Source organism: Bos grunniens, chromosome 16 (assembly GCF_055505025.1).
Source record: "Bos grunniens cultivar Pamir isolate PY7600 chromosome 16, Bosgru_T2T1.0, whole genome shotgun sequence".
NCBI lineage: Eukaryota > Metazoa > Chordata > Mammalia > Artiodactyla > Bovidae > Bos > Bos grunniens.
The window spans coordinates 70,447,924-70,471,406 of NC_141180.1; the positions used below are offsets into that span (position 1 = coordinate 70,447,924).

The 23,483-nt window shown below is 36.8% G+C and overlaps 1 long non-coding RNA gene across 1 annotated transcript in view; it reads left to right on the plus strand.

Moving 5' to 3' along the window:
- The window catches only part of LOC147356979 (uncharacterized), a 383,508-nt gene that overhangs the window by 354,903 nt on the left and 5,122 nt on the right, over window positions 1-23,483 (plus strand). Inside the window, exon 3 of the long non-coding RNA XR_015143697.1 lies at window positions 19,277-19,353. This is a non-coding gene — a long non-coding RNA (uncharacterized LOC147356979). The remainder of the gene's footprint in view (window positions 1-19,276; window positions 19,354-23,483) is intronic.

Consider the following 23,483-nt stretch of genomic DNA (forward strand, 5'->3'; position numbering starts at 1 on the left):
TTAGGGAAATCTCTTTATTTTACCCTTAAACTTGTTATTTTCATTTCTTTAACATAGGATCCATATTCAAAATTATTTTTTTCTTCAGAGCTAAGGGTTTAGGTCCATCATATTGCTTTATGCTGGAAATAAATAAGAGGCAGATATAACATCTGCCTCATTTAACAGGTTACCTATTTGCTATTTTTATTGTTTTGTTTTCTCAAAAATTTTGATTTTATTTTTAATTATTGGAGTTTGTACATTTTACTATTTTGTATCTAGGTATTTCATTATTTTCACCATGTTCCAAGAAAGTCTCCTTTCTTATGATATTACTTTGATGACGTCTACTTGTTTTTTTGTAATTGCATTCTTAAACTGCTCTGAGACAAAGGTTGGGACTTCAGTATATTTATAATCTGTGACATTTTCATCTTATGTTATGTTTACTTGACATTTGCTGCCCAGTGACTTAAATTGCAGCCCTGCTTCTGTGCTATTAAGTTCAAATACTGTGTTTTTAAACGGTTTATTTCAGTTTAAAGAGGTTTATTTATATATTTCAAAACCTCTTAATTTTTATCAAAATTTTTATCAAAAGCCTCTTCTTGACTGTGGATAAATATCCTCATACTATTTTTGTATATATTAATTTTTCTTATTTTAAGATGTTGTTTCTTTAACTCTTTGGTTGGTAGGGAAAAATTTCCAAATGCTTAAGCAAAGGGCATCCAAACTGGGGCCAAGTATTGTCATAAATATTTAGTGTTCAGGATCAACACATCTTTTTGTTGTTGTTGTTCTACCATCTAGTTATAATTTTTATCCTTTTTAAATTAAAATTTTTTTATTCATTCATGTATTTGTTTTGACTGCTCTTCAGTCTTCATTGCTATGTGCAGGCTTTCTCTAGTTGCAGCAAGTGGGGCTACTCTTCATTGAGGGGTGTGTGCTTCTCACTGTGGTGTCTTCTCTCGTTGCAGAGCGCAGGTTGTAGGGTGCGAGCTCAGTATTTGTGGCACACGGGCTTGGTTGCCACACAGCATGTGGGATCTTCCCTGACCAGGGATTGAACCTGTACACTGTGATTCATGGGGTTGCAAAGGGTCGGACGTGACTGAGCGACTGAACTGAACTGAACTGAACTGATACTGTATTGGCAGTCAGATTCTTAACTGTGAATCACCAGGGAAATCCCTAACTTCTAATCACACTTCTCAGTGAGAAATTAATATTTTTTTGGCAGTTACTTCTTATAGCACCTTTTCTTCTCTGTAGCACTGCTATAAATTTATATCCACTGACTGTCTTTTCTCTAATGATACTTGGAAGGACAGAAAGGTGAGGGCAGGATTTGCTGATCTTTTATTAACTTGGTTGCCACATTCTCCCCAGAAGCTGATGCATAGTTAGCACATGTGTAATATGGGTTGGAAGTTGTTGTTATTGTCGATCTTATCTTTGTGATTTTTGAATTATCAACTTCTTTTTTTGGCAGTAAATTCATATAGTTCTATTAAATTAGTTTCTTAGAAGTGCACATCCTATTTCTAAGTTACAAGTCCCTAATTATATACTTATTTTCAATACTAAACCTATATCCAGAAGGAAAATTAAGCATAATAACAGTAATATATAGTTCCCCTAATCTGCAGGGATGATGGTTTATGGAACTTATGATGAAATGTGATTGTTTTCTAGTAAAAAACTCATCAGTTATTATAAAGTCTTTCCTCAGATTGTTCTTATGAATTAAGGAACAAACAGTGAATCTTACTTCATTTGACTTTCAGAAAGTAGTAACTGGAAGAGACTTCTTAACATTATAGCTATTTCCCAGTGTTATCAGTATTTTATTATTGCTTTTCAGAAAGCAATATATCTCCTGTTGAGGAGATGGAGTGAGAGAAATCAATTGAATGCTTCAAAAGATGTTTCCTAAGCTTTTCTTGAAATTCACTTTTTTTTTTAATCACTGCACTTGACAAGTGAGACTATTAAACAGAGACCAATGAATATATAACATAAATGATTGCATTTTAGCATAAAAGTCCTTCTGACACTGGACATTTTTAAAAGGTAAATCACGTAAAAACAAAAAAGTTGAAAATGCATTGAGCTTTACCAAATATATGACTAACTATATGTAATGAAAAAAAAACACTTGAATAAATATTCATTTTATGATGCCTATTTCTGTTGCATTTAAAAATATAGCATCTGGAAATAAGGACTTGTAAATTATAGTCTTTTTTGCAAAAGAGTAATAAATAACCTCATCTAGAATGAGACAGAAAATTAAATTAAAAAGCTTAAAGAAAATGCATGAAGTTCTTTTAAAAGCAAATTTATAAAATGTAAATCTAAAGGAGTAGACTGTTTATCTAAATTAATAGTTCTTTTTGTTGAAAATCTGCTTCTTCCTCTCAAGCATGATCTGCAGCGTGAATGTATTTTGAGGTAGTATGGATTCAGGTCATTTTCTAAGTGGGTCAGAACAATTTTCAGAAGGTTGTAGGACCTTGGAAATCCACAGGACACCCACCAGGATATTGGGTAAATAAGGCAAAGAAGGTTCAGAGACAAGCCTTTAGGAAGGATTGTTAGGATTCTTCTTTATTCCTCCAAACCACTGTCAAGATATTCATGGTGATTCAGGTGACTCCCCAGTGCTTGCCAGTAGAAGTCTCTCCGCTCGCTTCCAAATAAGTAACCTTCAAGCTGCGAGTCTGTGGTATTTCTATACATAATGAGGGTAGAGGATTTCTAATCGCAGCATGGAGATATTTTAATGTGACTTGAAGACCTTGGGCAAGTGCATTGGTATTTGAGTCTTACTTTATGAATTCTGAAAGAGACCAAGTAAAATTCCTGTTACTGTTATTTGTTTGCTAAGTCCTGTCCAACTCTTTGCAACCCCATGGATTGCAGCATGCCAGGCTTTTCTGTCCTTTACTATCCTCTGGAGTTTACTCAGACTCATGTCCATTGAGTCAGTGATGTCATCCAACCATCTCATCCTCTGTCACCCCATTTTCCTCCTGCCCTCAATTTTTCCCAGCATCAGGGTCTTTTCCAATGAGTCAGCTCTTTTCATCAGGTGACCAAAGTATTGGAGCTTCAGCTTCAGCATCAGTCCTTCCAATGAATATTCAGGTTGATGTCCTTTAGGATTGACTGGTTTGATCTCCTTGCTGTCTAAGGGACTCTCAAGAATCTTCTACAGCACCACAATTCAAAAGCATCAATTTATGTTCAACAGGGCCCATTTGTTTACTAAGGCTGCTGTAATAAATTACCTTGGACATTGTGGTTTAAAACAACATACATTTATTCTTTTACACTTCTGGAGGCCAGAACTTTTGAGACAGAATCCCTGGGCTATGATCAAAGTATCAGCAGAGCCATGCTCCTCCCAGAGGCTCTGTAGGTGACACCCTCTTCCTTATCTTCTCCTGCTTATGAGGGCTGCCATTCCTCCATGGCTTGTCACTGCCTCATTCCTATCATAAAGGCTAGAATCTTCAGATCTTTCTCTGCCTTCACATTGCCTTTCCCCCTTTGTGTGTTTAAAATGTCCCTCCCTCCCCTCCCCACACAACTTTGTCTCCTTTTTACGAGAAATCATATAACTGTACTGATGGCCCACTCATAATAAGAATAATGTAGCTCAAGATCCTTAATCTAATCTGATGAAAAGGCCCTTTCTTGCCAGATAAAGTAACATTCACCAATTCCAGAAATTAGGATGTGAATATCTCATGTGGAGAGGTGGGTGCAGGATCAGTTTTGACCTATTACTTGGGGTAGAAGATATGGCACAAAGAGAGAGATTCTGCTCTTATAGCCAAGGCCAGAATGATGAGGCAGGGGTCCACTTGAGGAAGGCATCTGGACTTCTTTGCACTGAAAAAACAAAAACAAAAAGCACATAATATGTCCTTGAAGCAGGAATTGGAATTTGCCTAGAGGAAAAATTGCCATAGAGTATCAAGCTCCAGAACTCACTTGAAGAGTCCAGGCACTTAAAGTGCTCAGTGCGTATGGTCAAATATATTTTTTTTCTTATGATAGATTTCCCCAAATGTGTAAGTCGCATGCTCCACTAATCCTGGACTTGCCTGACTCTGTCTGGGAGCCATTACTTCCACCTAAGGAGCATTACTTCCATCTCTAAATTCAATGAGCCATTGCAATGTATATGCAAAAATCTTAAGAGATAAAGGAAATACTAGACTCTTTCAGATAAAAACAATAAATTGTTTAAAAAGGAAAAAGGCATATTTGAAAAGGACTGTACAAAAATTCTAGAAGTAAAAATTTTGTAATGAAATTAAAATCTCAGTACACAAGCTAATGGAAAAATAAAAATTGTTTAATGGTATTTAAATGAAAACTAATGAATTCTTCAAATTATAATGAACTAACCCTGTTCCAAGACAGGTTATTTTGATTTCTTTATTTTAATTTTTTAAAAAACTTTTTATTTTGTAACAGAGTGCAGATAATTGACGATGTTGTGATGGTTTCAGGTGAGCAGTGAAAGGACTCAGCCATACATGTACATTATCCATTCTCCCCCAGACTGCCCTCACATCCAGGCTGCCACATAACACTGAGCAGAGATCCATGTGCTGTACAGCAGGTCCTTGTTCATTATCCATTTTAAATATGGCAGTGTGCACATGTCCATCCGAAATGCCCTAACTATCCCCTCCCTCCATCCTTCCCATCTGCAACCATAAGTTCGTTCTCTAAGTTGTGAATCCATTTCTTTTTTGTAAGTAAGTTCATTTGTATCATGTGTGTGTGTGTGTGTGTGTGTGTTTAAGATTCTGTGCCATATGGTATTTCTGCTTATCTGATTTACTTCACTCAGTATGACAATTCATATGTCTATGTTGCTGCAAATGGTATTATTTCATTCTTTTAAGTGACGGAGTAGTATTCCATTGTATATATGTATCACATCTTCTCTATCCATTCATCCCTTGATGGACATTTAGGTTGCTTCTGTGTCCTGGCTATTATAAACAGTGCTGCAATGAACATTGAGGCACATGTATCCTTTCAGATCATGTTTTTCTTTGGATATATGCCCAGGAAAAGATCAAAAGTATAGGATGAAGGGGGCAAAAGAGAAAAATAAGACTTCACTACATCTATCTTGTTTTGTTTTGACTTTTAAAAGAATGTAACTATTATATATATTTTAGAAAGCAGTAAGGAAAGAAAAAATATAATTTCTAAACCTTGAAAATGAATGGGGACACACTACATAAGCACATATAAATTGATGGTAAACCTAGGTGCAGAGTGTAAACAGATATGCAAAAAAATGTGACATTTCATTCAGGAGTCTTATTTTAGCATCGATATCATTATTGTCATTTGAAAGTCTTATATGTGTACTGCAGCATAAAGCAGGCAAGAAAATATGCTGATGTTTTAAGAGCCAGGATTTTCAGCATAAAAAGTAAAACCAGAGTAAAAATTGTTCAAAGTACTAACATTGTCTTCAAATTCAAGTTACTTTTGAGACACATACATTTCTTAGCTCTCTACTGGAATTGACTGGAAAATGACGTTCTAATAATAATTTGCATTACAAACACCCATAATATGGGTTCTTAATGCCTAAAAGAACTGGAGTTGTGGGGGAGTAATAGGGCAAGGTGGAGGTGGTGAAAGGTTTAGCTCTCATTCTGAAAAGAACAAGGAATCTTAAATCAGAAAGCAAGAAGCTACTGGGATTATGTTAAAAAAGAGAAATGCACTTGAAGGGCGTTCCCCTACACGAGAATGGAACAATTTGAGCTTTAACATGAATAATGACTGATACTTATTGAAATACATCAAATATATCAAATTTAGGATTTTAGGAAATCAGTTTTTACCCTCAAAATTAATAAGGGGAAATATATTCTTTCTTTCTTATAAACACACAGAAAGTGGAGAAAACATTCTTTTGCATAACAAATGAAGAAAGATGTCTCCTATAAAGCAATAATAATTATAGTCAATTATCATGAGTGGATTCTGCAACAATCCTGTTAAAGGTTAATAAGAAATTTTCTAATGATTAGATCATACTGCCAACACCTGAACTCTCTAATCAGTCCTCAATCTTAGCAACCTTAAAGTCATACCACATATGTTTTGTGTATATTAATATGATGCAGTGGGAGTACAGAATGTCACTCATGAATTGTGCTTGCCAAAAAATTTCCTTATCTAAGCAAATCCCTAGATCTACCTACAAATTACTCACTTACTTTAACAGGAAAATTTTTAAAAATTTAAAACTTAAAAAAATGAGTTAGCAAGTTTAAGGATATTATAAGGAAACAAACAGTCAGGCACATCCAGGAAGTATCTGCAGTAGTGATTCAATTTCTTCAGCACATACATGGCATGTAAAAGAAAAAATAAAGCAATTGATACATATGAAGAGAGTTAAGAGATTCAGCATACATATGCAATTTGTGGCTCTTGTTTTGGTTCCTATTTGAATGAGTCAACATTAAAAGGCATTTTAATCAAATGGCAAAATTTGGATATGGACTTTGCATTAAAAATGTTAAAATATTATTGTTATTATGTATTATGTTAGGTTGATAATGGCATTGAGATTACCATTTAACAACAACAACAAAAAGCTTAGGCACTGTAATGTATATTGACTACTTTACTGTTTATTTGCTGAGTCCTGTCCAACTCTTTTGTGACCCCATGGACTAAATAGTCCATCAGGCTCCTCTGTCCATGGGATTTCCCAGGCAAGAATACTGGAGTTGCCATTTCCTTTTCCAATATTGAACTACTTACCTGTTAAAAAAAAAAAAAAATATATATATATATATATATATATATGCTGGAAAATATTCCAAATAAGAAAAAATGAAGAGAAAAACATTGATAAAAAGATTGAAAAAATGTGTATAGTTCTTAAAGCTGAGTGTATGGGGTTCAATATACAATTCTTGCTATTCATTTGTAAAGTAAAATTTTCATTGGGGGAAAAAAAAAAAGGGAAAATACACATTACCACATAGGGAAACTATAATTTATCATGCAGTGGACAGTACATTTCACAGCTGCACTAATAATGGCCAAAAGATAATGGAATACTATTTTCAAAATGCTAATGCTGCAAATTCAAGAATGAATGAGAATCCCATGGGTAAATGTATAATATCTAGTCAAAGATGACATGAAATCAGATCAAAAACTTAGATGGGAAAATTAATCTTGAACTGTGATAGTACATCTAGTCTTGGAAGGCTGGAGAAGAAAAATGAAGTAAGAGCAAATAGAAAGTTTTATATATGAGCAAGCATGGGATTGAATGCATTTCCCTGTGAATTAGAAAGCAAGGATATAGGTTAAACATAGAACCCAGGAACAGAGGTGTATATCTGACAGGAGTTCAGTTACTAAGACACACTTACCAACCTACTGAAGTTATTAAACTTGTGTTGTGTTTTCCTGCACCACAAAATGAATGCCTCCAGAGAGCTTGAGAATAAGAGTGGACTGTGGGTAGTAGCCCCAGGGTAGGGGATTTATACTTTAAAAGCAGTGAAGAAAGGGGTGATGAATTGAAAACTGTGAAAAGGGTGGTGAAAAAGAGTCACCCTTGATAAGAGTGTGAAATAGATAAATCTTGTGAAGATGAATGGAGGATTTTCCATGAGAATGCAGAGTTGATTATACCTACTAAAAGGACCCAAACTGTGTGAATCTTAAGATATTTTTTTTTTTTTTAAAAGAAAAATCATTCATGAGTTTTTGAAGAGAAATTCACTAGGTGATTGTCTGAGGGGACTCATTCCCTTCTTGGTCCACTTTCCTCAGTTTTCACTAAAATCTCACATAAGAATTAGATTTGGGGAGAATGACAGACATAGCAGGTATGAATAATGATCCATTGCAAATAATGGATGTAATTCTGGTGCCCTTAGAAACAGGGTCAGGGAAAAAGAGGTAACACTTCAGTACATTTCTGGCATATGTAGAAAATCTGTGCAAAACAAATGTCTCTGTCTCTGGAGCAAGTTTTCCAAAAAATAGTCCAATAACCCCTAAATTACAAAAAATGTGAGTATATATAGAAATACTTATGAAAATTTCCATGCCAACAATGTACCCAGGGAGGTGAAAAATAGCTGGTTCAATTATCTATATATTTGTGTATTTGCATATTTATGTATTTGTACATTTTCCATTTTACTATGATTTTGTAATTATTTACTAATTGAGACTCAGGGAAGAGACCATGGGTAGTTGATCCAAGGCAGGAGGTTTATAGCTTAGAAGCAAAGACTTTTAATTTTTAAAATTAAATAGATTTCTTTATATTTTGCCTTCTACACGAGTTGGCACTGGTGTAAAGAACCTACCTTCCAAAGTAGGAGCTGTAAAGTGGTGCAGGTTCGATCCCTGGGTTGGGAAGATCCCCTGGAGATGGAAATGGCAACCCACTCCAGTATTTTTGCCTGGACGGTCCTTTGGACAGAGGAACCCGGTGGGCTACAGTTCATAGGGCTGCAAATGGTCAGACACAACTGAAATGACTTATCACACACACACACACAATAATTATGAAGTGGCAATGGGAAATTATAATGGTTAAATATGTCCTTTGGAGTTCACTAGAATAAGTTCAATTATTGCCCTTGTTTTGATTGACTCCATGGAGGTCCCCTGACATCTCTGAGTCGTGACTACCTCATCTGATGAAAAATGCATCCTCAGTAGATGTGATATGGGTCTTGGAGGGTGGTGACAGAAATCTTACTCTTTTATGCATATAGCTCAGGTATGCATCAAGTACACAGAGCTGTGCAGTATATATGTGATATTAAATTTAATGAAAATAATGATTAGAAGAAAAAAGTATGAAATTACTCCTGGTGAGAGATAGTTGATAAGAAAACAACACTGATAAATACTCTGATGAATTAATGTACCTCTACTTACTGAAGATCAATTTCTGTTCAGTCGCTCTGTCATGTCTGACTCATTGTGACTCCATGGACTGCAGCACACCAGGCCTCCCTGTCCATCACCAACTCCTGGAGTTTGCTCAAACTCATGTCCATCAAGTTGGTGATGCCCTCCAATCATCTCATCCTCTGTCGTCCCCTTCGCCTCTTGCCTTCAATCTTTCCCAGCATCAGGGTCTTTTCCAATGAGTCAGTTCTTCACATCAGGTGGCCAATGTATTGGAGTTTTAGCTTCAATATCAGTTCTTCCAATGAACACCCAGGACTGATCTCCTTTATGATGGACTGGTAGGATCCCCTTGCAGTCCAAGGGACTCTCAAGAGTCTTCTCCAACACCACAGTTCAAAAGCATCAATTCTTCCACACTCAGCTTTCCTTATAGTCCAACTCTCACATCCATACACCACTGGAAAAACCAGAGCTTTGACTAGACTAACCTTTGTTGGCAAATGTTTCTGTTCTTTAGTATGCTGTCTAGGTTGGTCATAACTTTACTTCCAAGGAGTAAGCGTCTTTTAATTTCATGGCTGCAGCTATCATTTGCAGTGATTTTGGAGCCCAAGAAAATAAAGTCTGTTGCTGTTTCCATTATTTCCCCATCTACTTGCCATGAAGTGATGGGACCAGATGCCATGATCTTAGTTTTATGAATGTTAAGCTTTAAGCCAACTTTTTCACTCTCCTCTTTTACTTTCATCAAGAGGCTTGTTAGTTCTTCTTCACTTTCTGCCATAGGGTGGTATCATCTGCATATCTGAGGTGACTGATATTTCTCCTGGCAAACTTGATTCACGGTTGTGCTTCATCCAGCCCAACATTTCTCAAGATATACTCTGCATAGAAGTTAAATAAGCAGGGTGACAATATACAGCCTTGATGTACTCCTTTCCCTATTTGAAACTGGTCTGTTGTTCCATGTCTAGTTCTAACTGTTGCTTCCTGACCTGCATACAGATTTCTCAAAAGGCAAGTCAGGTGGTCTGGTATTTCCATCTCTTTAATGATTTTCCAGTTTGTTGTGATCCACACAGTCAAAGGCTTTGGCAAAAAAAAAAAAAGGCTTTGGCATAGTCAATAAAGCAGAAGTAGATGTTTTTTCTGGAACTCTCTTGCTTTTTTGATGATCCAATAGATGTTACCAATTTGATCTCTGCTTCTTCTGCCTTTTCTAAATCCAGCTTGAACATCTGGAATTTCATAGTTCACATACAGTTGAAGCCTGGTTTAGAGAATTTTGAGCATGACTTTATTAGTGTGTGAGATGAGTGCAACTGTGCAGTAGTTTGAGCATTCTTTGGCATTGCCTTTCTTTGGGATTGGAATGAACACTGACTTTTTCCAGTCCTGTGGCCACTGCTGAGTTTTCCAAATTTGCTGGCATATTGAGTGCATACTTTCACAGCATCATCTTTTTGAATTAGAAATAGCTCAAGTGAAATTCCATCACCCCCACTAGCTTTGTTCGGAGTGTTGCTTCCTAAGGCCCACTTAACTTTGCATTCCATGATGTCTGGCTCTAGGTGAGTGATCACACCATTGTAATTATCTGGGTCATGAAGATCTTTTTTTGTACAGTTCTTTTGTGCAGTCTTGTCACCTCTTCTTAACATCTTCTGTTTCTGTTAGATCCATACAATTTCTGTCCTTTATTAAGGCCATCTTTGCATAAAATGTTCCTTTGGTATCTCTAATTTTCTTGAAGAGCTCGCTAGTCTTTCCCATTCTATTTTTTCCCTCTATTTCTTTGGATTGTTCACTGAAGAATGCTTTCTTATCTTTCCTTGCTATTCCTTGGAACCCTGCATTCAAATGAGTATATCTTTCCGTTTCTCCTTTTCCTTTCACTTCTTTTTATTTTCACAGCTATTTGTAAGGCGTCCTCAGGCAACCATTTTACCTTTTTGCATTTTTCTTGGAGATGGTCTTGGTCACTGCCTTCTGTACAACGTCGTGAATCTCAGTCCATTCGTTCTTCAGGCACTCTAATAGATCTAATTCGTTAAATCTGTTTGTCATTTCCAGGTCATACATGAATGGTCTAGTGGTTTTCCCTACTTTCTTCAATTTACCTCTGAATTTGGCAATAAAGAGTTCATGATCTGAGCCACAGTCAGTTCCCAGTCTTGTTTTTGCTGACTGTGTAGAGCTTCTCCATTTTTGGCTGCAAAGAATATATAATCAATCTGATTTTGGTATTGACCATCTGGCAATTTCCATGTGTAGAGTCTTCTGTTGTATTGTTGGAAGAGGGTGTTGGCTATGACCAGTGCGTTCTCTTGGCAAAACTCTATTAGCCTTTGCCCTGTTTCATTCTGTACTCCAAGGCCATATTTGCCTGTTACTCCAGGTATCTCTTGACTTCCTACTTTTGCCTTCCATTTCACTATAATGAAAGGGACATCTTTTATGGGTGTTAGTTCTAGAAGGTCTTATATAGAACAGTTCAACTTCAGCTTCTTCAGCATTACTGTTTGGGGCATAGACTTGGATTACAGTGATTTTGAATGATTTGCTTTGGAAATGAACAGAGATTATTGTGTCATTTCTGAGACATCACCCAAGAACTGCATTTCAGACTCTTTTGTTGACTATGAGGGCTACTCCATTTCTTCTAAGGGATTCTTGCCCACAGTAGTAAATATAATGGTCATCTGAGTTAGATTCTCCCATTCCCCTCCATTATTAGTTTGCTGAATCCTAAAATGTCGATGTTCACTCTTGCCATCTCCTGTTCAAGTTTGTCTTGATTGATGGACTTAACATTCCAGGTTTCTATGCAATATTGTTCTTTACAGCATCGGATTTTATTTCTATCATCAGGTACATATACAACTGGGCATTGTTTTTGCTTTGGCTCCATCTCTTCCCTCTTTCTGGAGTTATTTTCCACTCTTTTCCGGTAGCATATTGGGCACCTACCGACCTGTGGAGTTCTTTTTTCAGTGTCATATCTTTTTGCCTTTTCATACTGTTCATGGGGTTCTCAAGGCAAGTCTGCTGAAGGGGTTTGCAATTCACTTCTCTACTGGACCACATTTTGTCAGAACTCTACACCATGATCCGTCCATCTTGGGTGACCCTACATTATATGGCTCATAGTTTCACTGAGTTAGACAAGACTGGTCCATGTGATCAGATTGATTAGTTTTCTGTGATTGTGGTTTTTATTCTATCTTCCCTCTGAGTAATGAGAATAAGAGGCTTATGTAAGTTTCCTGATTGGAGAGACTGACTTTGGAGGAAACTGGGTCTTTTTATGATGGGTGGGGCCATGCTCAGTAAACAATCCAATATTCTATTGATGGCTGGGGCGGTGTTCCCTCCCTGTTGTTTGACTTGAGACCAAACTATGGTAGAGGTGATGAAGATAATGGCGACCTCCTACAAAATGTCCTGTGCAAGCACTGCCACACTTAGTGCCCCTGACCCTGTAGCAGGCCACCCCCGACCCACGCCTCCACCATAGACTCAGGCAAGTCTGGGTCAGTCCCTTGTGAGGTCACTGTTCCCTTCTCCTGTGTCCTGGTGCACACAAGGTTTTGTTTTTGTCCCCCAAGAGTTTCCCCAGTCTGTACGTTCTGGCAGCTCTGCTGCTGCTGCTGCTAAGTCGCTTCAGTGGTGTCTGACTCTGTGTGACCCCATAGACGGGAGCCCACCAGGCTCCCCCATCCCTGGGATTCTCTAGGTAAGAATACTGGAGTGGGTTGCCATTTTCTTCTCCAATGCATGAAAGTGAAAAGTGAAAGTGAAGTCGCTCAGTAGTGTCCGACTCTTAGCGACCCCATGGACTGCAGCCTACCAGGCTCCTCCGTCCATGGGATTTTCCAGGCAAGAGTACTGGAGTGGGGTGCCATTGCCTTCTCCATCTGGCAGCTCTATGGTGGGGTTATTGGTGACCTCCTCCAAGAGGGTTTATGCCAGACACAGGTCTGGGAAACCCAGAGCCCCTTCCCCTAAGGCAGGCTACTGCTGACCCGTACCTCCACAGGAGACACTCAAACACTCAAAGGCAGGTCTGGCTCAGTCTCTGTGGGGTCTCCTGGTGTCCACAAGCTTTTCTTTGAGCCCTCTGAGCATCTCTGGTGGATATGGGGTTTGATGCTAAACGTGATTTTGCCCCTTTTACCATCTTCCTGGGGCTTCTCCTTTGCCCTTGAACGTGAGGTATCTTCTTTTGGTGGGATCCAACATTCTTCTGTCGATGGTTGTTCAGCAGCGAGTTGTAGTTTTGGCGTTCTTGCAGGGGAAAATGAGCGCATGTCCTTCTACTCCATTATCTTAGTGTGCAAACAAAACTTATAATTAAAAACAACATTTTCAGTGTAAATTAATATTATATGATTTTTAGTACAGTACTAATACAATTATTTTACATTCCTTACCTATGAATATGTTTTCAAAGCATAGCATTCATGATATATAGAAAAGTAGTCATAATTCTAGGGAATTTATATTTCTAATAACTTAATGTAATCTTTACATGCAAGCACATTTTCCACAAATGTCCTAAAAAGAACAAGTAACCATCAAATATAGGAAATGTGATGATCTAAGAAGCAGAATTATCTATGACATGTATACAATCACAGGAATTCCTGAATCTCAGTTACTTTTCACAGATGAAGAATTAATTTATATGACTGTCTAATAAATAGTATCAATAATTCACTCATTGACTTATTAATCCTTTCATAAATATTTCAATATGTTTTAAAGTGTCAAATAGATCTTGGATGTGATTGCAAGCATTAAAGAACTATAGTTTCTTCCAATACTTACAATCTGATAAGTCTTTTCACATTAAAATTGAAAGTGAATTTTATTAATTACTGATAATCTACACAGACATGTTGATTTATATACCATACATCTTGTAGTTTTACTTATTTAATTCCTATAGTATTTTATTGGATATATATCATAGTAAGATTTAAAGTTGACCTTGGCACTTAGCCAAGGGCTTTGAGCTACATACACCAAATCTGCAAACAATTTAAAGTAATGAATGTATATTTTCTCCTGTATAAAACCCACAGATATTTAAATTATTATATAAACTCCCTAAAATAATTTTATTCTCTGCTATCCAAGTTTTAAGAAATAGAAGTAAACAGGCTTAGAACTCCAGGTGAATAAACTTTTACTTTTATTTTTGTGGTTTAAAATTTGAAGCAGTATCATATGAAGAAAGAGTGAGATCAGTTAGTAAGTATACACTATATTACAACTTGGTAACATTTACCTAATGAAAAACAGTGTGTCACATGAATACTGATCAAAAGTATTCATTGTTTAAATTGTGGATTTGAAACATTTGAAAAATGAGTATATGCTCTTTAATAATCAATTGCACCTAGAAAAGTAGTATACCTGTATTTGAAAAAAAATGTTTTTATTTCTCATTTTTACATCATACTTATATTTCTTTTTATAGACATCTGTATAGAAGGTTTAGGAAAATGTATGTATTACCTTCTTAAATAACAATAGGATGTCTATCTTGTAAGGCATTTATGATCTCTCTAATCTTATATATATATTATACAAATTTCTAAAATGATACACAAAAATTATTAGAAAATTAATACCTTAGAGAAGAGAAACTAAGGTACAGTAGATGTCACATTTCAAAAAACAAATTTTAACAACAAAATTAGTAGTGATAGAATATATTTTTATTTGGTGGCTTAACAAAATTGATCAAAGTTTTAAGGAATTACAAATATCCCCTCTACGTTCCAAAGAATATAAAAAATTAGTACATATGTCATTGTATACGATACCCTAGAAATCCCCATTTCACTAAGTATCTTGTTTCTAAAAAATATAATTCAGTACAGTTCAGTTCAGTAGCTCAGTCGTGTCAGACTCTCTGCGACCCCATGAATCACAGCGTGCTAGGCCTCCCTATCCATTACCAACTCCCAGAGTTCACTGAGACTCACGTCCATCGAGTCAGTGATGCCATCCAGCCATCTCATCCTCTGTCGTCCCCTTCTCCTCCTGCCCCCAATCCCTCCCAGCATCAGAGTCTTTTCCAATGAGTCAACTCTTCGCATGAGGTGGCCAAAGTACTGGAGTTTCAGCTTTAAGCATCATTCCTTCCAAAGAACACCCAGGACTGGTCTCCTTTAGGATGGACTGGTTGGATCTCCTTGCAGTCCAAGGGACTCTCAAGAGTCTTCTCCAGCACCACAGTTCAAAAGCATCAATTCTTTGGCATTCAGCTTTCTTCACAGTCCAACTCTCACATCCATACAATAGCCTTGACTAGACGGACCTTTGTTGGCAAAGTAATGTCTCTGGTTTTGAATATGCTATCTAGGTTGGTCATAAGATACACTTAATCCTTTTTTTTTTTTTTTTTGGCCTTGGCAATCTTTGAAAAAGTTTTCCAAGCTCTGAAGACATTCTGATTTTGTGTTCAACCATACTAGAAAATGTGTTATTAAATATCTGTTTAATTTAATTAGATTATTCATCCACTTATTTGAAAAACTGTTACTTTTTAGCATTTGAAAAATAATTTGAAAACAATTAATTTTCAATGATTTAATCATTAATAGATACTCAACCATTATTGAGTATGCATTATAAGCTAGGGATACCCTTAAAATCTGAAATTTTAGATTCAAGATACTTTATAGAGACTGAATATTACAATTTAAAGCAGTGGGTTTTTTTTGTTTTTTTTTTTTCATACAGCCAAAAAGGGGAGCCTTATTTGGGACTTCGTTTCATGAATATATCTTTCTTTCTTGTCTTCAGAATCTTTCCTCTTTAGATTGTCTTAATCCCAGCTATCCTTTGATCATGATTGGTCGTTTGCTCTCATTTTCTCCTCATCATTTCTTCGCAATCTAGATAAGCAATGGGACCCCTCATATAAAACCTTTGCTCAACCATATTTCCCCACTTGCTCTCAGTTCATCACTACAGAATGGATCATGAAGATGCAATGAAGTTTACATCTGAATTTCCCCTTCAGCAGGGATGCCACTCCCTGTGGTACAGCCTACATCTGACTTGAGAACGATTATGTAGATCAGGGTCCACCATCCCAAACCCCATCACTGACTCATGCTGGACAAGCAGTTAGAGAAAACCAAGCAAATCTTCATGGACTTAAGCTATTGAGGTTGCAGGGTTAATCTGTTAGTACAGCAAATGTATTAATAATTTATCCTGTTTCATCAATGATCCATAGTTCACTCTATCTGAGGATATTTTGGGGGCAAAGGAGTTATTTGATTTGAGTAGAATCATAGTTATGTTATTCATTTAATCTAAGAAAGTTATTTAATGTCTTTACTTCTTAGTGTTAATGGGCGTCTTCTCAGTAGCCTTCTATAAATTGGTAATACTAATCACTAAGTCATAACTTTGTTGTAAAAAAAAAAAAGAGTGTTAAATAAATATTCTTGTCTCTCTTCTTTCCCTTGAATAACCTGGTTTATATATCATTTTAATCTCCAAATGTGCCTGAGTTTTCAATTTTCTCTGCTGCCTTGGATGACTCATGTACCCTTACTCAGCAACTTACAATAAATAGCACCAAAGCACCATTCTCAGAATCTCTCTTTATTACATCTGTTTTTTCCCCCTCAAAATTCTGATTTCTTTTCATAACTTGAACTAACATTTCTATGATCTTATTCTCCAGTCAGGACCCCTCTTCTGACATCTCTTCTCTTCTTACTTCCCATTAGAGCTTTCTCATATTACGCAACAGCCCAGCAAGTCCACTTGTTTTTACCCAGATCTGCCTCCCTCGGTAATGTTTCCTTCATGCTCCTTGTTAGCATGCCTCTTCTCAGGTGAATTATTAAAATGTTCTCTTTGACCAATAGATCATAAGCTGTTCGATTATTTTGTTGCTATTTTATAATCATTCTTCTCTTTCCTCATGTGTGCTCCATTTGTTCAAGCTTTATTAGGCTTATACTTAGCCCACATTGCATACAGAATAAACACACACACACACAATTTAACACTTTAAATCTATCACGGTAGAACCTCAAATCTCATCTCCCAAATTTTGACACATATGTCTATCCCATACTCTGTGAACACAGGGGATTCCAGGCTGGAAAAGTGTGAGAATAAGATCATAGAAGTTTGATTTTTATTAGTTTCCTCTCTGCAACCATATCTGAATACATATCACCTGCATGTCAGCCCTGCACTATAGAAAGATTATTTAATCCAACAGACAGTCATCTCTCCCTAATCTCCTACAGAATCTGGTTCTTGCTTAATCACAGTATGGCTTACCCATTACTAACCAAACTGTTAATACATACTCTATTAACAGGCTGCTCATGCAGAACAGCAAGGAAGGTCTAATTTCCTTCTATTTCTCACAATACCCAGAACAGACTGGAGAAAGTTGCTAAGGCTATAAAATTGGAGCAAATATCCTTATTAGATTATGTATTAAAATATGATCTTATTTATAATAATTATGTGAGCAGTGCCTATAACCTATTAATTGTAGATAATGGATGTAGTCTGTAAACTTTGTGTAGGGCCGACGATGCCTGGATGCATTTTACAACTTCTCACCCTGTCAAATGGAACAGATAATGCTGTATTTGAAAGCAAGTTATATTGGAGCACTTTGGAATATAAAATTAATTTATTTTTATATTAGAAAGCCCATCTGTCCATGTTTTATTAGCATTATTTCTGTGTGTGTCTACTGTTTAGCCAGAGCACATACCTTTCTTAATAATATGCTACACTAAACACATGGCATAACATACTTTAAAATTAAAACCATTGTGAGACACCACTCCACATGCTTCCACTAGAATCAAAAAGCAATACCAAGTATAGGAAGGATATTTCTGTTCGGGGTGTTCATATTGGCATTTAAAATGGGTAATTGATGTTTTACTCATAATTCAAGTTATAGTTGTAGAATTTCAATGTTTGTTGACTTTACTGCTAAAATCAGGAATCATCTTCTGTAAGTATTTAGCATTCTTCTGGTAATTAATTTTTATTATATATAAAATATTGTTCCATATTTGAGAGCATAATATAATTTATATTATGGCATATCATAATAAATATTTTAATAAATACATATACAGGGTTCTTGCCTAGATAATCCCAGGGACAGAGAAGCCTGACAGTGCATGGGGTCACAAAAGAGCTGGACATGACTTAGTGAGTATAAAAATGCAAAATATATAATACAAAGCTGACCTTTTACCACCCATGACTTGGAAGCACTCCTTACACCCAGTGAAAGGATACACATATGGCAGACACTTGGAAAAAATTATTGCAGACAGAGACCAGTGGGTTTTCACTGACTGGGACTGAGTTTGATACTCACCAAATATCACTAAGGAAGAGATTCATGTGCTGTGGCACTCTTTTAATTATGGGAGGCAGTGCATTTATCTGAGTCATTTACCTTGTACCTAGTCAAACTGCTCAAATTTAAAGGAATCCATAGGGACATATTTTTAGCAAGTCCACGTTCCCATGACTCATCTGATTATGAAGGGTTGGAGTTAGTGACACTCAATCACATGAAATGACCCACTTTTAAATGAGTTACTTGATCCTCAAAATCATGATTTCAGATAATCTGGAAGTTTTATGACTGCTGGAGGGAGTCTGGTCAGGTGGAAGTTTCAGGCTTCTCATGTCATTAGAAGAACAGAAATAAAAGAGACTTATAGTATGGAAGGAATGATGCTGAAGCTGAAACTCCAGTACTTTGGCCACCTCATGTGAAGTGAGGTGACTCATTGGAGAAGACTCTGATGCTGGGAGGGATTGGGGTCAGGAGAAGAAGGGGATGACAGAGGATGAGATGGCTGGATGGCATCACTGACTCGATGGACATGAGTCTGAGTGAACTCCAGGAGTTGGTGATGGACAGGGAGGCCTGGCGTGCTGCGATTCATAGGGTCGCAAACAGTCGGACATGACTGAGCGACTGAACTGAACTGACAGTATGGTTTGAGCTCATGGGATTTATAGGCAGAGACTAACAGACTCCAGTTTCTTCTTTCACTGCAGTTACTACAGTGAGAATTAATGGAAAAGCATTGCAGTTATATGCACAATGGGTGCTGAGAATCTCTGAAAGTGGAGGCTAGATTATCTCCACTAGGTAAGGGGAGTGACTTGAAAATTCAGCAAAAGGCAAGAGAAACCTGGAGGTGGTAAAAGAGGAAGGAAGGAATAAGATCCTGGCACTGTGACAGACTTGGTTGTAGGCTTAAATTTCACATTAGTTTTCTTTCTGTTACTCTTTCTTTAGCCACTAAGTCATGTCTGACTCTTTGTGGCCCCATGGACTGCAGACCTTCAGGCTCCTCTGTCCATGAGATTTCCCAGGTAAGAATACTGGATTGTGTCACTGTTCCCTTCTCCATGGGATCTTCCTGACCCAGGGATTGAACTCAAGTCATTGCACTGCAGGAGAAGGCAATGGCACCCTACTCCAGTACTCTTGCCTGGAAAATCCCAGGGACGGGGGAGCCTGGTGGGCTGCTGTCTATGGGGTCGCACAGAGTCCGACAGGACTGACGCGACTTAGCAGCAGCAGCAGTGGCAGCATTGCACTGAATGTGGATTCTTTACTGCTGAGCCACAGGGAAGCCCCTTTCTGTTACTAATGAGTGTGATATTTAGGTACTTAGAAATTACAGGAAATATTTACTTTCAATTTTTATCTTTACTGATCAGTATTCACTGCACTAAAGCCTTTACCATTTGATGCACAGAATAAAATGTAAGAATACTGAAACTGAAAGAAATTACAGAAATACTATAACAAATGGTTACCAGCTAGTCCACAGGTTGCAAACTGGCAAGAAGTAAGCCAATTAATGGGATCGCTATGAAAAAATTGACACAAGTTCACATTGCCATGTGATAATGGACTCTAAGGCTTGAAAAGTCACTCCAGGTGAATAAACATCTATAAGTGAAAGTGAGTGAAGTCACTCAGTCGTATCCAACTCTTTGCATCCCCATGGACTGTAGCCTATCAGGCTCCTCCATCCATGGGATTTTCCAGGCAAGACTGCTGGAGTGGATTGCCATTTCCTTCTCCAGGGGATCTTCCTGACCCAGGAATTGATGCAACTTTTGAGCTGCAACAGGGATCACTCCATAAATTGAAGGCAACTCTGTATGGAAATACAATGAAGACATTATGAATGTCAGCGCCAGAAGCAATCAGTCACTATTTTCCATTTGGAAGTATAATTTCAGGAACAAGAAAATGAGTAATATCCTTCCGCTCAGAATCACTCTCCTTGGTTAGGAGGTCATTGACTATGCCTGTGTGTGAAGAATTCTTAAACAGAACCACTGCTACTCTGCTAATTCCTTTTCAGCCTCCTGTATCTTGGCATTGAACCTCCATTGTTGTAAATGATATGAGTATAAATTTATCTCAGTTTCTCAGCAGTCTGGCCAGAAAGTTCATGGGAATACTGTTGGGTACCTATAAGAAAGTAAGAAATGTATTACATCAGTTGTGAGATTTCCTTACTCATTATTTCCTCCTGAAGGACAGTGATCATGTCTTTGTAAATATATTATCTTCATTTCTGAGCACATTTTCAGCTGGACCATATCAATGATTCTAAACTTCATTGAAAAATATGGAAAATACAAGTAACCTAGAATACTTAACATTCGTAACCTTTGTCAATTTCCACAATGGAAGATTAGGACTAGGAGTTGGAAGTGATTGAATTTGGGAATAAATTTAAACACGGAAGAACATGTATGGAGGGATAGAACAAAATGAGAGGAGCTCTGTTGGATGCTTCCTAGTCTGTATCTCTTGATTTCAAAGTTATAATTGCATGTAAGTCCTCCTGCATGCACTTTGCCATGCAATATATCCTATACAAACAGAACTTAGTACAGAAAAGAAGCTCCCCATATAATTTTAGGCTAATGGACAGATACAGGAAGAAAATAAAATCAATAATAAGAAGAGAACCTGATAGAAACAACTCTGGAGAAAAAAAATCAGGGGAAATGCTCTAAAGAAAGAAATGGAGGAATATTCACAGTGAAGGAGCTGGACTCCATGGGGTTCCACGTAATATATTGACTTTCACATATTAAATATGTTAAGGTGAAGATGTTTTTATAAGCTTACAGGAACAGGGGAGAGAGAGTATTATTTTGAATATTGAGAATTTGGAATAGAAATATTTTATCTCCTTACTTGGAGGAAATTTGGTTTATGAGTATGACAAATGTGTAAAATAAAACTAGATTTAAGATTTGTTTTTTGCCTCACTTTCAGATTTTTCACTTTACCAGTTTTGCTTTAGAAATTTACAGAATTTTTTAAACATATTTTCCAAGATGAGTTTGTTCCATGCCTGTTGTGTATGTTTTGTATTACAGCAGACATGGCAGGATTGGGTTCTTGGATTTAGAAAATCTGCTGTTGCCTCCTAATCTTAATTAGTTACCTGCTACACTTGTTCATTCCTGCACTATCTTTTCCACTCGGTTGCCTTACGGTGACAAGCACTGATGCACCGTGCCTGCCCAGGGCTTTACTTGTCAAATTGAAGTCACAGAAAGCACAGCACCTTGTTTTGGATGGAGCAGGATAAGATAAATCTTGTTTTTCTCTTCTTTCTGTTAACAGCTAGCTGCTTTTGAAAAAATCGGACTCTTTCAAACTGAATACATAAAACTGGGAAGGTTGAAGCTGCCGAGGTCAGCTTGCAAAGGCTAAAGCCAAATAAACCACACTCTATTGGGGTATCAGCATGTAGGAGACTTATGGTCTTTTTTGCCCCTTGTATTGTATTTAGATCAAAGAAGGATGAAGTGAAACTCTAGCTCTCATGGGTGAAGAGGGGCTGATGGCTGTGAGTGGTTTTTGGTTTTGACAATGACATGACATTGACAATCTAGGTTAAATAATAGGTCCTTAAAATGAACTCCTAATAGATTACGAAATATGATAATGATAAAGAAGAAGTGTCATTATCATATAAACATCTTGAAAAGAGTGAAAGTGTTAGTCTTTTAGTTGTGTCCGACTCTATGCAACCCCATGGACCATAGCCAGTCAGGTTCCTCTGTCCGTGGGATTCTTCAGACAAGAATACTGGAGTGGGTTATCATTCCCTTCTCCAGGGGATCTTCCTAACCCAGGGCTCAAGCCTGGGTCTCCCGTATTGCAAGCAGATTCTTTACTGTCTGAGCCCCAAGAGAAGCCCCCATAAACATCTTGGTTGTATCTAAATTTCTGTAAGAATAAAATACATAAAAATGGTAAGCAACTTGAATATTATATAATGTGATATAATTTTTAATTTTATAGTATTTGTTTGTGATGTTAGTCTTTGATTCTATTGTTTGTGCTTTATGCTTAAAGTTGAAATGAGAATGATGACAATGAAATGCATATATAGACCTTTATAGATACATAGCATATTCACATATATTTTCGTAATTGTAATAATAAGAGTGGTATAAGACTGTGACTGAGACCCTTAGAGAGGGATGGTATAAGGCACAAGTACAAAATAGGAAGTGGTTAATAGGAACCCATGTTATAAGAATGTCTTCCTTCTCCAAACCATTGTCTCTGGATAAGAATCGAAATAGCCCGTTTTTAGTTATCCTTGAGCTTTTGATCATTTCCTTGGGAAAAATATGTAATCATATAATATAGCAAGTAATTTTTGATTACCTACTAAGGAAGAGCTAGGCTACTTGGCAAAGATATAATGACAATCAGTATGAGAGGACCTTCTACTGTCCTATAGCAAAAAAAGTATGTGGAAATATAGAGAATGCACACAAAAAATCACTTCTTGATAAGCATTATAGTGAATTGCACAATGGTGGAGGACAATAGAAAAGATATGTGACCTAGTCTTGAAGGTAAAAGACTTCCAGGGAAATAGCTAGTAATTTGGGGTGAGGCCCTCGTGAGAAGATAGGTGATAAGTTTGAAATTTGTGCTAAAGAATGGAGGACACAAAAGAAAAGATCTGAATATTTCTTTTACCGATTTAGTCACAGTCAGTGTCAGCAAGTGAAGTAGTAAACAGGGCAGCATCTCACAAGTTATAAATATTGGCATCTCTGCCTTTGAAATAGTCTTGTTGGGAAAATGAACTTCATTTCCTAATGACCTGAATAAGTTTATTAAAAAAAAAAATTGGCACCTAAAGAATGAGCTTGTTTTTTTTGACATTACTCAATCAGTGGCTGAGCCAATATGAAACAGATTCCCTTGATTAATACTCTACAACACCAAAACAATTCAAATTAAAAAAAAATCTTAAATACAATGACATTGTAATGTTCTTCAAACCATTTTGCTACCAAATTAAATCTGTTTTGATAACAAAGAAACTGCAACTAAAATGTGTCCCCTTACATTTAGAAAAAATGTACAGCAGTCTGTTTATGACAGCTTAGAGCCTGCTCAATAAAAATATTTTTGAGATTATTCCATGGTTCTTGTA